Source organism: Cibotium barometz, chromosome 38 (assembly GCF_041138505.1).
Source record: "Cibotium barometz isolate CiBa-2024 chromosome 38, ASM4113850v1, whole genome shotgun sequence".
In the NCBI taxonomy this organism is placed as follows: Eukaryota; Viridiplantae; Streptophyta; class Polypodiopsida; order Cyatheales; family Cibotiaceae; genus Cibotium; species Cibotium barometz.
The window spans coordinates 16,770,418-16,787,416 of NC_141083.1; the positions used below are offsets into that span (position 1 = coordinate 16,770,418).

The 16,999-nt window shown below is 39.7% G+C and overlaps 1 protein-coding gene across 1 annotated transcript in view; it reads right to left on the reverse strand.

The window, feature by feature from the left end:
- LOC147616398 (uncharacterized) overlaps positions 1-16,999 on the reverse strand; it is a 41,499-nt gene that overhangs the window by 24,272 nt on the left and 228 nt on the right. The window lies entirely within an intron of this gene.

A 16,999-nucleotide genomic window follows, 5' to 3' on the forward strand; every position in this document is an offset into this window, starting at 1 on the left:
GTTCACGGTAGAGGCCCCCAACCAATCAATTGGTTAAGTATGTTGATGGAGCCACTAATGGGGATTGAAGAAAGAGGGAAGCTCCAAAAACTAGTGAATTATTAAATGAATTCACAGTTCTTGGCTTAGGTGGAGTAGAGTAACGATGCATAAACACTATCTATTTTTCAACAAGGGGGAGGCTTCTATTTATAGGAAAAATTGAGCTCCTAACCAAACAAACTGATTCTAGAATTTTCTAAATCAGTTTGGTCAATATTTGACCATTTTTAGGTCAGTTAAGCTAACTTTTTGGAACTAGACTTGAATGAGGAGAGAGGAGAGATGAAATATCTCAATTTTTATGAGTTTAAAACTCATTCAAGCATGTGAAATATGCACCTCCTTTAAAGAACTCCCCTTCCTTACATATGTGTCATAATGGAATCATTTTAATATTGCTCATAGTTTTTTTACTAATAAACCTTGTACATTTTCAACTCTTCATCTTATGTGAAATATGCACCTCCTTTAAAGAATTCCCCTTCCTTACATATGTGTCATAATGGAATCATTTTAATATTGCTCATAGTTTTTTACTAATAAACCTTGTACATTTTCAACTCTTCATCTTATGTGAGCATTTACTCATTTTTGGATACCCAAAATATCTCATATTTTTAATATTGCTCATAGTTTTTTACTAATAAACCTTGTACATTTTCAACTCTTCACCTTATGTGAGCATTTACTCATTTTTGGGTATCTTCTTTTTACAAATTTGGATTTATCTCTTCCCTACACATGGATTGATGCTATTGGCCCATAGGAACCTTAATTGGACCATAGTCTAAAGATTTCTGAAAATCTAGACCCTTAGACTAAGGTTCTTTATACCTATTTCCAATTAATTCCAATTGCACATTGGAAAATTCTTTTTGAATTTCTGTTTCAGGGGAACTCATCTGAATTATAAGAGATATTTTTCTATCCAAAAATATTCAAAATCTGAATATTCTCTCTCTAGAATAATTTTCCTCTCTCTAGGTTAAAATAGTTAGCAACAGGGTCTTTATATTTCTGAAGAGGGTTGATTACAGGGGAAGATACTAGACATCAAAAAGGGGTTGGGGAAGGAATCTTACATTCTACCGCACTTAAAAAACGCGAGATGTCCTCATCTCGCAACTTGTGATAATTTCGCAAGATTCACGAATATGAGACTTAGAGAAAAATTTTAATCAAGATTAACCACCAAGATAAGTCTTAAAGAGAGCAAGATTCAAAATACGAACAAGATTTAAACTTTATTCATTCTCGAAACTTATACAGTAAAGATAGAGGAACTCTTTACACTTCCATAAGCCCGTCCATCATATGGTCACAAAAGCAGTCCTCACAAGCTGCACAAGTATAAGGTAACTCATCTATGGGAATGATTCTGTGGGTTATTGCTGCGCCTATCTCAGTGGTATGAGGTGTTCTAACAAAAGGACCTCTGAGAGGCAAGCCAAAAACGGGGTAAAGGCATATCTTCTCATGAGGAAGAAAACACGCCAGTAAGAAGACCCGCTCAGAAAACCCAAGATGTCTTGATCTCATGACGCAGTAGTATCGAGGACCCAAACCCAAGGCTTCAATAACCATGGCCAAGCGGACATTGTTACGAAAGTGCTGCTGACCCCAGGGTGTTACGCTAGTTATGTCTTGATAGGTCCGCCATTTGGTCTGCGCTACAGAAGTTCCTAGGTGAGGAAAAAGTGAGCGCTCATACTGTTCTATAAAATCCTTCTTCACAGACTCACTTGCGTCTTGAAGGTGAGGAATCATTATGGATAAAACTAATTCTTGTTGCCAAGCCATGAAGGAGATTAAGAAAGAAAGGAGATCGATGGGAGTAAGATTACTGTGAACGACAAGTAAAAGTTACGACTTATATAAAGGAAGGAGCTAGCGTAACTTAGAAGCCAACGGTAACTTGCCACTGAAGTTTTACCGTCTTTCCATGATTTGGGTTTGGCATATTTTTCTATAGAAGGCATTTAGAACTTTGAGATGAGGAGATAAAAGAAGTTCGTAAGCTAAATCACCTACTTTCTTTGGTCCACAATATCTGGGAGATAACTTCTTATACTTCCCAAGAGATAAAGAACTTCTTTTGGGCCGTACTCGAATGAAGACCAAAACCTTGATATCCAAAACATCGATTCTCACTTCTGAACTCATTGTTCTGAATCTTAAAACAGGTGGGACTCTTGAGAAGTATTCAGGGAAAAGGTTCTTCCTTTTTTAAACAGAATCTTTCTTTTATTTTAGAGAGAGAATAATTATAAGATCAGAAAGGGAGATTCTTACTCTTGTATACCTCAAAGGCTGGGGGAGAATCTTACATTCTACCCCACTTGAAAAGTGCGAGATGTCCTCATCTCGCAAGGTAGAGGACAACTCTTTTTCTTAAGATCCAATTTATTCTGGGGTTCCTTATATTCTGGTCAACCCAACAGAATACGGGGATAATTATCCCTTATATAGAACTCATCACTAAATAACAATTCATTCAGATCATATCATTCATATCTTTAACACGATAATGGTCCATTAGACTGAAAATTTTCCTTCTGAACATTCCTCCACAGGAATTTTAGTTAAGCAAGTTCTCAATTTGTCATCCCTTAACTTAATCTACCGTCTCAAGTGTTAACAGTAGCAATCTGACAACACAATCCACTAATCTCATAGTGATTTGCTGAAATCATTATCATCATTCCAGTTATGAATATCATCACTGGGACTCGTCCCATTCATCCTCATTGTGGTTTCGCTCAGCTTATTACATTTCAACTAAATTTCGAAAATCATCATTTTTCAATCAGAATCCAATTCAATTCATCAATTCTCAAACAGAATTAAAAATCATATCAACCACATTCGAAATCATCATCTGGATAGCATTAACGCTTATAATTTCAAGTCTTAGATTTACTCGTATATACTGTCAGTAAAGAGCTGCAGTTATACTCTCGGTATATATGGGTAGTCATGATACTTGGAACTATAAGATAGATACCATCATGTCTAGGCCTCAAGCAAGTCAGGGTTCCATACAATTGCGGCATCTGAAAACCCAATTACTAAATTACAAATTTTTCAGTTTGAATATCAAATTGTATGAATTATATCACACAATTACAACCTTTTTGTGTTTCTTGATAAATTTTTGACATATTTGGCTTCTCAGTTGATCTTTATTAGCCAATTGCTCTGATGATTGTATCCTGTGACATCAAAATACTCTTCCAAGGCTTCCACCCATTTCTCCACAGCCTCACCCAAGTTCTCCCCTTCTCCTTTGAAGGGTCCTGGCTGAGACCTATGAAGAGCCTTGCGAACATTAAGGTCAAGCTCGTCATCTTCAGAGACAGGGTCTGGCTGACGACCACGGTTTCCTCGTCTCATGATTTTGCCAAAATTTATATATTATTAAATTTTTATTTTGATATTATTCACAAGATCCTAAGACTTAAGAGTTCGGAAAACAATTTCTTATACAAGACAAGATCTTAATGGAGATCTACGGCATATGTCCGATTTAACAGATTTTTTTTTCTTTATCAGCAGTAGATCGTTCGCCATAAACAATCATTTATTCAACAGGAATTTTTTAACCGAAAAACGTTTCTTTATTTATATAAAAGTTGCAATATATACATAGAGCAACTCGGCTCTGAGTTCAAAATCTCCTCGAAAGACATATAAGAGGACCGTACTGGGCCATAGTCATGCCCTGTTACATAAGTTCTCTAACTGCGAAGGGAGTTACTATTTTCTCCTTAGGGATAAATCGACTAAGGAGTCTATAAACTCGGCAAGCACGTCTGAAATTTTGAGGCGTTGAAAGATATAGAATGACACCACGTGTCATTTTCAGCTTTATCAAAATCATGGCCAATGAGAGGTTCTGCCTCAGCATTGCATGCCGGTTATAAGAGGCGTGGATATATAGCCCTGCAACCCACTTATGCTGTTGTCTCTCCACTGGGTTAGGAAAATATAATTCCTTGAAATGGCGTGCGAGTCTTGCTCGGCTTGTTCGTGTTGAAGCGAAAGAGATGAGATGCTCGAAGGCAAATGCAATCATATCTTGAGACTGGGTGAGGTCGGGAATACCAGATAAATGGGAAACTTCCATCTATAAAAACAATTTCTTTGATTAAAATTTCTTCATTAAAGAAGCTTACGGAATGAAAATACATTATGAAAATGCTGTTTCTGAATTCTTATTACCAATTTCAGATAAGAATTTAATTATCTTTATTAGCTTTCAAAACCTGCTCTGATACCAACTGTGAGATCCCTGTTCCCACCGAGCAACGGATTCGGGGTACTAGCAGCGGAAGTAGCACTTCTCGCGCGGGACAGGGGTCCCACACTCGGGGCCTCGCCCACGGATATCCGGACAAGAGACTAATCCGTCGGTTTGTCCAAAACCGAAACCGGAAAAACTTCCTTTACCCGAAAAGCACGGGCGATTCCACCAGGATAACTCTTTACTCTAACGTAGTCAAGATCATTACTGATCAAACTGATCTGACTGCACCTTTAACGGTACTTGGTCAAATCAAGGAAGAACTTGCACTTGGATCATTCGGATCAATGCTTTTTTCCCCATCAAGAGGCACAGCCGTTGATTCCTATCCATAGAACAATTTCTATCCGGGATTTACTTCATCTATCGTAATAATAGAAATTAAATCTCGATTTACGGATCCATCAGTCCAGCCTAACCCCATCCGATCCCATGGGTTAGGCAACCGCCCAACCACTGTAGTGATGGGATCCAATTTGGAATTTGGTTAGGTTTTGTCCCGGGTACCAAGGAAAAGAGTTCCAAGGCCCCCTAGCCGGAAGTTCATGCAAACATAAAACTAGTCATACCACTTACACACCCAATATGAAATTGCCTTTTTCTTAGCATCAACTAGCTTTAAAACAATCCTTTAATAAAACCATTATGTCACTGATGACAATCCTCAAAGTCTCTGGTTGAATCCTTATTTCCAGTCATTCTTTCATCAGTATACTTATGGCATCATTGGCAACCAAAACGCTCACCACCTGTTCTCTCAGGGGCCTTTTCCATGGTTCCTAGCTCATAGTAACCGGCAATATATTCATATAATAGAATGGAGTCTCCGTGGAAGATCAGCAAGATCAACCCACAGATCCATATAAAAGAGCCATGGACTCATCTGTTGAGGACCAGCAAGGTCAATCAACCAGATCCATGCCCGGTTTCAGAAAACAACTCTTACTCCTTATTCCAATATCTTCCACGACGCATGTGTGGGTATCTTCGGCGACCCAGAGCCCGAGCACCGTATGGTCAGCACCCTCTAGGATCCTTCGCAGGTGACCTAGCGCTTCACTCATAGGCCGCTTCCTTGGTCCCTCATCCACCGTACCGGAAGCTCACCATTTAAATCGAGCCGAGGCTGGTCAAGACCTCGATCGACCTTGCTACGCGAGACGTCCTCCATTGACTCTCCGTCAGCAGTTGCAACTTTATCAGTTCAGTCTTCATGACCTTAACCCTCAAGACGGTCAAAATGCTTCTCCAGCATTCTTGACATAAAACAGTCATTTACAAACAGTCACAAATACAGTTTCTATAACGAACTCTTGTCTTTCCATATTATCCACTCTCGGACCACATTACTTATTCCACATTCCATTCAGTGTGTACTCGTTCTCATCCATTCACTCATATAGACTACATTATCTCACATACATCTTCATATTCATTATTCTACATACATATCCATGTTCGTACGTCCACATCATACATCCAATTTCACATTCATACATACGCATCTACATGCATACATCCACATCTACATTCATACATCCATACCTCCATTTCCACATCCACACATCCACATTCATATTCATACATCCACATTCACATGCATACATCCATTTTCACATCCTTATTCATACATCCAAATTCACATACATACATCCACATCCGTATCTACATCCATACATTCACATCCACCTCTTCATTCACAATCACATCCATACATCCACATCTACATACATACATCCACATCTGTATCTACCTCCATACATTCACATCCACCTCTTCATTCACAATCACATCCATACATCCACATCTACATACATACATCCACATCTACATACATACATCCATACATCCACATCTATATACATACGTCCATTTTTACATCCTCATTCATACATACACATCCACATACATACATACACATCCGTATCTACATCCATACATCCACATCCACATCAACATTCACATTCATACATATACATCTACATGTATACATCCACATCACATTCATGCAACCATATTACATCCATTCTCGTCCTAACACATCCCATATACATCTTAACACATCCTAACTCATCTTAACACATTCTATCACATCTCATACACATCTTATCACATCTTTTTACATCTCATACACCTCTTATCACATCCTATCACTTTTCATACGCATCTTATCAAATCTTATCACATCTCATACACATCTTATCACATCTTTTTACATCTCATACACCTCTTATCACATCCTATCACTTTCCATACGCATCTTATCAATTCTTATCACATCTCATACACCTCTTATCACCTCCTATCACTTTCCATACGCATCTTATCAATTCTTATCACATCTCATACACCTCTTATCACATCCTATCACTTTCCATACGCATCTTATCAATTCTTATCACATCTCATACACCTCTTATCACATCTTATCACATTTCATATCTTTAAAAAAAAAAAAGAGAATTCTTATATTTGATATAAGATTTCTCTACACATTTATTTATACATAAATTCCATTTAAGGAGACTAACACTTTCGAAATTAAAATCAATCTTTTATGCATCTTCTTATGCATAATTTCAATTTGGTAGGGAATTACACTTTTAGAATAAAAGAATTTCTCTTATGCATCTAAGTTAAGTATAAAATCCATTTATGAGGAAAATCACACTCTTAGTATAAAAAGAATATCTTTTATGCATACCTATATGCATGAAATCCAATATGATAAAAGTAACACTTTTGATATAAAATTTTTTCCTTTATGCATACTTCTATGCATGAAAATTAAAAATGATAAAAGTAACACTTTTGATATAAAAAATTTTCCTTTATGCATACTTCTATGCATGAAAATTAAAAATGATAAAAGTAACACTTTTGATATAAAAATTTTCTTTTATGCATACTTTTATGCATGAAAATTAAAAATGATGAAAGTAACACTTTTGATATAAAAAATTTTCTTTTATGCATACTTCTATGCATGAAAATTAAAAATGATAAAAGTAACACTTTTGATATAAAAAATTTTCTTTTATGCATACTTCTATGCATGAAAATAAAAATGATAAAAGTAACACTTTTGATATAAAAATTTTCTTTTATGCATACTTCTATGCATGAAAATTAAAAATGATAAAAGTAACACTTTTGATATAAAAATTTATCCATTATGCATACTTCTATGCATGAAATAAAAATGGTAAAAATAACACTTTTGATATAAAAATTTATCCATTATGCATACTTCTATGCATGAAATAAAAATGGTAAAAATAACACTTTTGATATAAAAACTTATCCTTTATGCATGATATTAAAATTCAATTTCTCCATGATTGTAATGAAATTCTTTCAATTAATCTAGGATGATAATTCCTAGAATATGGTAGGAAGTCCTCTTTTTATGCTTTGAATGAAATTATTTTATGCATAATTTTTATAAAAATTTTGCCATAGCTCCGCTGCTATGACTGATAAATCTCAATTTTTCTAAGGGATAATGCTTATCATTAAGAAAATAATTAAAATGATCTCTAATTGGATTATTAATCCATAATGGATTGAATCATCAATATACATAAACTAAAAGCATAGAAAAAAGCCATTAATTTGACCTCAAGCATAGCTTAATCTTGGGTTAAGGAAAAGCTTGATTTGGATTGAGAACGGGTCATGAGTATGACCATTTCTTGAGTGAGAGAGAGAATTTACATAAAAATCATTAGAATTTAAACATAAATGAAAATTAACTTCAATAGCATTTATTAAATTATGTAACTCTTCACTACTATTCAAACTTCAATAGCATTTAAAAAACCATACCAATTAAACTTCTCAAGCTTGAGAGGGGTTGAGAAGAGAGAAACATTGAGAAATTATAGAAAGATCAATATTCACTAATTACCTTACAACTTGCTTGATTCTTTGTTCACGGTAGAGGCCCCCAACCAATCAATTGGTTAAGTATGTTGATGGAGCCACTAATGGGGATTGAAGAAAGAGGGAAGCTCCAAAAACTAGTGAATTATTAAATGAATTCACAGTTCTTGGCTTAGGTGGAGTAGAGTAACGATGCATAAACACTATCTATTTTTCAACAAGGGGGAGGCTTCTATTTATAGGAAAAATTGAGCTCCTAACCAAACAAACTGATTCTAGAATTTTCTAAATCAGTTTGGTCAATATTTGACCATTTTTAGGTCAGTTAAGCTAACTTTTTGGAACTAGACTTGAATGAGGAGAGAGGAGAGATGAAATATCTCAATTTTTATGAGTTTAAAACTCATTCAAGCATGTGAAATATGCACCTCCTTTAAAGAACTCCCCTTCCTTACATATGTGTCATAATGGAATCATTTTAATATTGCTCATAGTTTTTTTACTAATAAACCTTGTACATTTTCAACTCTTCATCTTATGTGAAATATGCACCTCCTTTAAAGAATTCCCCTTCCTTACATATGTGTCATAATGGAATCATTTTAATATTGCTCATAGTTTTTTACTAATAAACCTTGTACATTTTCAACTCTTCATCTTATGTGAGCATTTACTCATTTTTGGATACCCAAAATATCTCATATTTTTAATATTGCTCATAGTTTTTTACTAATAAACCTTGTACATTTTCAACTCTTCACCTTATGTGAGCATTTACTCATTTTTGGGTATCTTCTTTTTACAAATTTGGATTTATCTCTTCCCTACACATGGATTGATGCTATTGGCCCATAGGAACCTTAATTGGACCATAGTCTAAAGATTTCTGAAAATCTAGACCCTTAGACTAAGGTTCTTTATACCTATTTCCAATTAATTCCAATTGCACATTGGAAAATTCTTTTTGAATTTCTGTTTCAGGGGAACTCATCTAAATTATAAGAGATATTTTTCTATCCAAAAATATTCAAAATCTGAATATTCTCTCTCTAGAATAATTTTCCTCTCTCTAGGTTAAAATAGTTAGCAACAGGGTCTTTATATTTCTGAAGAGGGTTGATTACAGGGGAAGATACTAGACATCAAAAAGGGGTTGGGGGAGGAATCTTACATCGTTCGTACCTTGCAGATACTGCAAGATCTGCAATCCTGTGTCCCAATGAGACTTCAACGGCATCTACATAAATAAGCTCAACAGCCCCACAGAACCAGATCAATGAACCAACCAGCTTCCGGTACAGAGAGGCATCAACTCACTCACAAGGATCATTGATTTTGTAAGCTTTATGTTCGAGTCCATCAGTGACGTGATAGGCTTGCAGTTCTCCATCCCAAAGGCCTCAAGCAACTCATGGACATAGCACTGCTAAGAGACAAAGAACCCCCTCTAGGTCTGCCAGATCTCCAATCCCAAGAAGTGAAGTAAGCCTAAATCGGTCATCTCAAACTCCTTTGACAAGGCAACCTTCGTCACTGCAATGTGCTCCATATAGCCACCAGTGAGAATGAGGTCATCCACATAAAGGATAATCAACGTGACCATGCCGCGTTCCCAAAAGAGATATAGGTTAGGATCTGCATTGTGCAACCAATCTCTGAAATCCAGTCCGTAGAAAGAAGGAATCAATCTTTTGATTCCAAGCCCTGGGAGCCTAGTTAAGACCATACAAGGCCTTCCACAACCTGTAAGCCATCCCCTTTGATCCTGGAACCTCAAAGCCTAGAGGCTACTCAATATACACCTCCTCCAGCAGGTCACCATTAAAGAACGCAGATTTCACATCCATCTAAAATACAGGCCACCGCTGAGAAGAAGCAAGGGCAAGAACGGTCCAAATCGTAGTCATCCTCGCTGTCGAAGCAAAGGTATCCTCATAGTCGATGCCAGGCCGCTGAGCATAACCCTTAGCCACCAGTCTGGCTTTGTGTTTATCCACTGACCCATCTAACGTATACTTGGTCTTAAAGACCCACTTGACACCAATGACAGACCGTTTTGACGGCCTTAGAACCAACTCCCAAGTGTTATTCTTCTCTATGGCATCCAGTTCCACCTGCATGGCTTTCCTCCAAGTATCCTGTGCAAGGGCTTCCTTGTCGGAAGTCGGCTCTTTGTCCCGCATGATACGAGACATCAAAGCATAGTTTACCTATAAAAGCTCTGCTGAATGACTTTTGTCACGAACTCTATGCGATCTTCGAGGGCCTTCCTCTGTGGTCCATTTGGAGACAAGCTCCGTAACACCTAACTCTCCTGAAGAGTGTCTACCAACTCCCAAGTGTTATTCTTCTCTATGGCCTCCAGTTCCACCTGCATGGCTTTCCTCCAAGTATCCTGAGCAAGGGCTTCCTTGACGAAAGTGGGCTCTTTGTCCCGCATGATACGAGACATCAAAGCATAGTTTACCTGTAAAAGCTCCGTTGAATGTTTTTTGTCACGAACTCTTCGAGAGCCGTCCTCTGTGGTCCATTTGGAGAGAAGCTCTGTAACACCTAACTCCCGAAGGGTGTTTACCAACCACCTGGGTACTCGAACAGAACGCTGAGTCTCCTGCTCTACTGTGGGGACTCATCTCCAACTGTGGACTCAACCTCCTCAACTGACTGAGGCTGTCCAGCTGGAACAATCGACTGGGAATCATCATCAGAATCATCTGGGTCTCCAAGAAGTGGCAGCTCATCATTAGTGGAAACTAGAACATGCTCATCGAAAACCAGATCTCTGCTAACAACAACATTGTTCCTCTCTGGAGGATCATACAACATGTATCCCTTGGAAAAAGAATTATATCCCACAAAGACAAGCTTGTGGGACTTTGAGTCGAGCTTCCCCCTCTACTTCTTTGGAATGTGTACATATGCATCACTCCCAAACACACGAAAATGGGAGACATCTGGTTTCCTGCCAAAATACACCTCAAAGGGAGTCATGTTCGGTACTGAAGTCGTCGGAGAACAATTGAGGATATGGACAACTGTAGCCACAGCCTCTCCACAAAGTGGACGAGGAAGATCACAATGTTCCATAATTGTCCTCGCCATCTCCACCACAATCTTGTTATTACGCTCAACTACTCCATTCTTTGACTGCGAACCTGTATTGGCCAGCTCCCGCTTGATGCCATGTTCCGCACAAGAAAATCTGCTACAATCATCAAGCAACATAAAGTACAAAGAACCTCCCAAGGATGGCGTCTGCATAGGTCCACACAAGTCAGTGTGTACCAACTCCAAAGGTTTCGAAGCCCGCCTAGAAGCTTGCTTCGGAAAAGATTCCCTATGCTACTTACCACGAATGCAAGAACTACAACGTCCCTACTTGCTGCCAACATCTGGCAAGCCAACTACCATCTGGTCCCGGAAAGCTCACCACCACAGCGCATCCACATTCAAGTGGCTAAACCAAAAGTGCCACAAATCACCAATCTAAGAACTTGTCAAAGAGGAGAATGCTGAGAGTTTGTATATACCATTCTCCACTCCGCCTTCCCAAACAACCTGGCCAGTCTCGCGGTCCCGTAGAGCAACAGAATGCTCCTCAAACTCCACCTGGAAGCCAGTCTTGCACACCTCATGCACTGACAACACATGAAAACCAAGTGCGGGGACGTAAAGATCGGGAATTATCTCCATCTAACCCTCACTGTGAATCGGTATGGTGGAATTGTCACCAACGAAAATGTGACCTAATTGCCGTTTCAAATCCTGAAAGAAGTCACGAAAAGGAGTCATGTGCCTAGAAGCACCACTATCAAGAATCCATTCCCGAGTATCCTTGGCGGTGAAGCCAACTACCTCCTTGCTCGAAGAAGATGAAGCATCTGTGTCCAACATCTCCAAGTGCACAAAGGCTAGAGTCTTTGCAGCTAAAGCTAAAGAATCAACACTCTTCCCAGTCCACTTGGGACACTTCCTCCAATAGTGACCTTTCTCGCCATAATCATTACAGGTCTAATAGCCTTCAGTTTCTCACGGCAGTCTGCATTGAGCTTCTTCTCATAAGACTTCTCCGATGAAGACTTCCCTTTGCCCTTGTTGTTGTTGTTACAGCTTTTTGCCGTTGGCCAATCAAGGTCTCAAAACCTCCGCCCTATGGAGGGTTCATAAATCGCTCTTCTTGGTCCAAGACCATGGGCACAAGCTCCTCCCATGTGATGGTGCTGAGCCTGCCAACTGGTAATCAAAGAGGAGTAAAATGCTGAGTACTGAGAGGGCAAGTGTGACAACAACGTTATGGCCATATCCTCTGATGATCTCTTACTCGACCTAGAGAACCTCCTATTGAAGAGCCTGCAACTTCTTGATGTGCTCCCGCATCGTCGCGACGACTTTGCAGGGTTCACCACCCGCATCTGAACTTCCAAGGAGATCCTCTTCATGGGTGATACCCTGTTGTAGAGAGAAGCCAAATGCTGCCAAATCCCTCTGGCCAGCATCATATGCTTTATGTGATTGATCACCTGTGGTGTGTGATTGAGGAAGATGAAAGAACGGACTCGGGCATTAACACAATCCCATAACTGTGCATGTGTCTCTCGTTCCTTCCGTATGGAGGGTAACTCCCCATCTTCCAACTCCAGCCAAATCAGCCAAGTCATAAGACTCCAAAACATATTCCATCATTGCCTTCCATATGCCGTAGTTGTTCTCGTCCAATTGTCAGTCCACCGGGAATGTGAGGAGTGTCAGGATCTTCACATGCTTCTCAGCCATCTCAAGCAAACCTACATCTCAAGGGTTCACAAGGTCTTGTGAAGGGAGGGTGGGTGGGAAAAAAGAAGAAGAAGAGGTTGCAAATAGAATGCAAGGTGGTTGTCCAATAGTGATGGCCACCTTCTACCTGATCTCCAAGTCCCCATACAGCCCAAACAATCTCCAATCAGCAGCTCAATCAGTAAACCCTCGACGTGCGACTGTCTCCAAGCTTCAAGCCACCTGGGGCACTAATACCATGTCAGAATGCACAATGAAAATGAAGACAACTGCTGTAGAGAGCAATACACAGATGAAAGAGAGAGAGAGAGAGAGAAAGCTGTGTAACTCTGCTATATACACCAATAAAATCCCAAAAATATACATGATGGAGTGTGGTTCTCACTCAGGGATTCTATTTTCTTCTCTTCGATCCCAAGCCCCAAATTCACATGGATCTTCTTCCCAGCTTCCTGTTTCTCTACCTTATTCCCAGATTCCTGCTTCTTTTCCTTCCATATTCCCCACCACCACCACTTCTCTTGTTTCTCCCCTCCCACAAACCCTCATCCCAACCCCTTCCCATGTGCCATCCTATTCACCCCCTCAAGTGAGTGATTCCATGAAGCTGACTGCTACCAACTACCATACTTGGTCGTTTTATACGCAATTGCTTCTTGAAGGAGCAGGTGTGTGGTCCTCTGTCACCACTCCTCACTTGGTGGATCCCGCGTTTTGTGGAGTTTTGGATGTACGGGCCCATCTCATCATCATCCATTGTATGACACCATCTATCTAGGCACAATTCATATCTTCTCGGAGTGATGCCAGTCAGATGTGGAATGAGATTTAGAGGAGGTTCGGTAGAGTATCTTCCGTGAAGATTGCTAAGTTGGAGGCGGATCTTGAAATTACCATCAGTGACTCAGATAATATCATTGATAAGATTGGGGAATTCACAAGGATCAAGAGGCGGCTTGAGGAGTATGGGAGCTCAATCAACAACCCGATCCATAAACTCCTTGGTAAGCTACCATCATCCTTTGACTCTTTCAAAGATCACATTTATTTCCGTGATCCCTCCCCCCTTTTGAGGAAGTCGTGAGTTATCTCCACGACAAGTGCATGCTTCGCGGAAAAGGCAAGTCAGAGTCTGCTTTTGTTGCCTCTAACAAGGGCAAGGGCAAAGGCAAAGGCAGAAAAGGGAACTCCAACAACAACAAGCAGAAAGTCACCACAAAGTCATCTTCTGACGACGACGACGATTCTGACAGCAACAAGGGTTCGAGGATGAAGGAATCTTGTGAGTTTTGTGGCCGACTTGGTCATTCTGGGGCCAAATGTTTTGCCAAACAGGCTGCTTCCCACAAAGTTAAAGCCAAATGTTTTGCCAACAGGCTGCTTCCCGCAAAGTTAAAGCCAAAGCTAAAGCAAAACAAGCTGCTTCCCGCAAAGTTAAAGCCAAAGCTAAAGCAAAATAGGAGTCCTCCTCCGATGGCTCAAACACTTCACCCACGACAGATGGTTTAGATCCTTCGCCAACGACAGAGGAGGGTACAAAGTCTCATGCGCTAAGATGGCTTTTCTTGCTGTCTATGATCCCCCTGTTCTTTCATCTTCACAGGAGCAGGATGAGTCCATTTTGGTGGTCACAAAAGAGACTTCTGATTCAGAAGTCAGTGCCCTATCCACAACAGAGGATTATTTACAGGAGTTTTTGATAGAGACCTTATCAGTTCCTCTAATTTCTTTGTGGATGTGTATCTCCCTTCCCTTGTGTTGTTGCATGCTGATGCTATTATTGCAGATTCTCTTGTCTCTTTCAGAGGAGGATAGTGGTTCTTCTACTGGGCAGGTGGATGATTTTGCCGAGATATCCTCACATATTCTCAAGCTTCCTACTCTGGCAGTTGCTTCTCCTTCCTATGTTTCAAAGGAGGCATCTTCCATTATCTTGGAGCTTGTCCCTACTTTAAACCTGACAACTTCTACTATCACTGATGATCACTTTGTTCCACTGGTTGTTTCATTTCCTTCTTCTTCAGAGGAGTCTACTTCGGTCCCAATACTTGTTGCAGATGCAGAGGAGGTACCATCTATGGTTCCATCTCCTGAGGGCTTCTCTCTTCAGATTGATCCTATTATTTCGTCTTTGATATCTTCTCGATCTTCTCGTGGCTTCTTCCGAAGACCTTCTCGGTATTCAGATGTACCATATCTTCGCAAGCTTTGTGCCTTTTATCAACCTTCAGACTCTTTGGAGGTCTTTCTTCAGCATGTTGGAGTTGGTCCGCCCATCTGGCGCTCGAGGAGGTGTTGGCATTATCATCTCCAGATTGGGCATATATGTGCATATTTCATGCTGTATCTGGCCAGATTTATGAGGCCATGCATTCATCTTATTTCAGATATTTTTTTGCTATTTTTGTCTATTTTTTAGACATTATTTTAGTATTTTTGCATAGTCGGCCAGCCCACTGTTTTTATACTGGCTGACCAGCTCTTGTCCAACCTATAAATAGGTGGCTTGGGTTACCATCATTAGCACATCATTATTCAGCTATTGTTGTTGGTTGTATGCACCTACGGGCAGCCCTCGTGCTCTACTTCAACAGATAACAAGTTTTCTACTTCAGTTCTTTTGCACATGTGCTTCTTTGCAAGATCTATTTGCTATTTTTTTTTGTTTTACAGCCATTCTTTCACGGCCAGTTGGAGGAGAAGCATCTCTTTCCCTTTGATCATTTGTTTCCCGCCCTTACATGAAGTGAGGCTGTATTTAGCTCGTCGTGGTTGTACTTAGCCCTTTGCGGCTGTTTTTCTTTAACTAATTGAAGGATCTTTTTCCTAGGGGGGGAAAAAAAAGGCTAACTGACAACAACATCAATGGACCAACCAACATCTCCAAGCATATATAAAAGCATAAAGTAATTATTCATTCAGTCATCAAGCAATCATCATTTGTAGAAGTCTAGAAATCACTATACGCATGTAGAAGGGGGCCAGAGGTCACACCTTTGGGGGTAGACCAAGGACCTAGATCGTGTATAGACTTTTATGTCACCTTTTTGTACCATATCAATAAAGAAAACCTTGACACCAACTATCTCTCTTCTTCTTCTCTCTCCTCTGTCTTAATCATGTTTAGTCAACATCTTGTTCTTAATCAAGCTCAGGGCTATGGAATAGTGCAACAAGGCTTCCACAAGGAGTTTAATAGGTCATGCCACCCTAGAGATCGAATTATTTACTTGGACAATTATAACATTGAAAGAAAACACATCAAAACACGATTGCCAATAAATCATGCTATGCATCCATAGTCTAATATCAGACTTTACAAGACCATTCTAAAGACCAACTTCATGTTCATTGTTTAGTCATGCAAAATCTCAAACAATACACTTAAGTACCCCTGGAACTGAGATGTGTTGTCTTCATGGTACTGTATTTTACAAGCCCAAAATAGAGGGGTCATAAGGCTTAGCTTGATGAGCACTCTTTTTTTTTTCTTGATTGGCCTTAGGCCCAAGATCCACCCGCAGTTATCGTATTTCACTGCTCGTTGGCGCTTTTTTATCCGCCCTTAGGCGATTCTGCCAAAGGAAGCACCTTGTACCTCGTCCTAGACAAACACCTTTACCACTTGGTGCTTTTTTATCCGCCCTTAGGCGATTCTGCCAAGGAAGTGCCTTGTGGACCTCCTCGTCCTACACAAACACCTTTACCACTTGAGCTATCACCTCATTGGCTGATAAGCATTCTTTTAAGAAGGTACAACCCAAGTTCTGTCATATAATGCATGCATCTCACTACATCCTACATGATGTGAATCAATGTGCCCTAAGAAATTCTACCACTCAAAACATCTATACAAACAAGAATTCTTCGCTCAAATTAATCTCTCTCTCTCTCTCTCTCTCTCTCTCACACACACACACACACACACACACACACACACACACACACACACACACACACACACACACACACACAGCACAGAACACAGCACGAAAA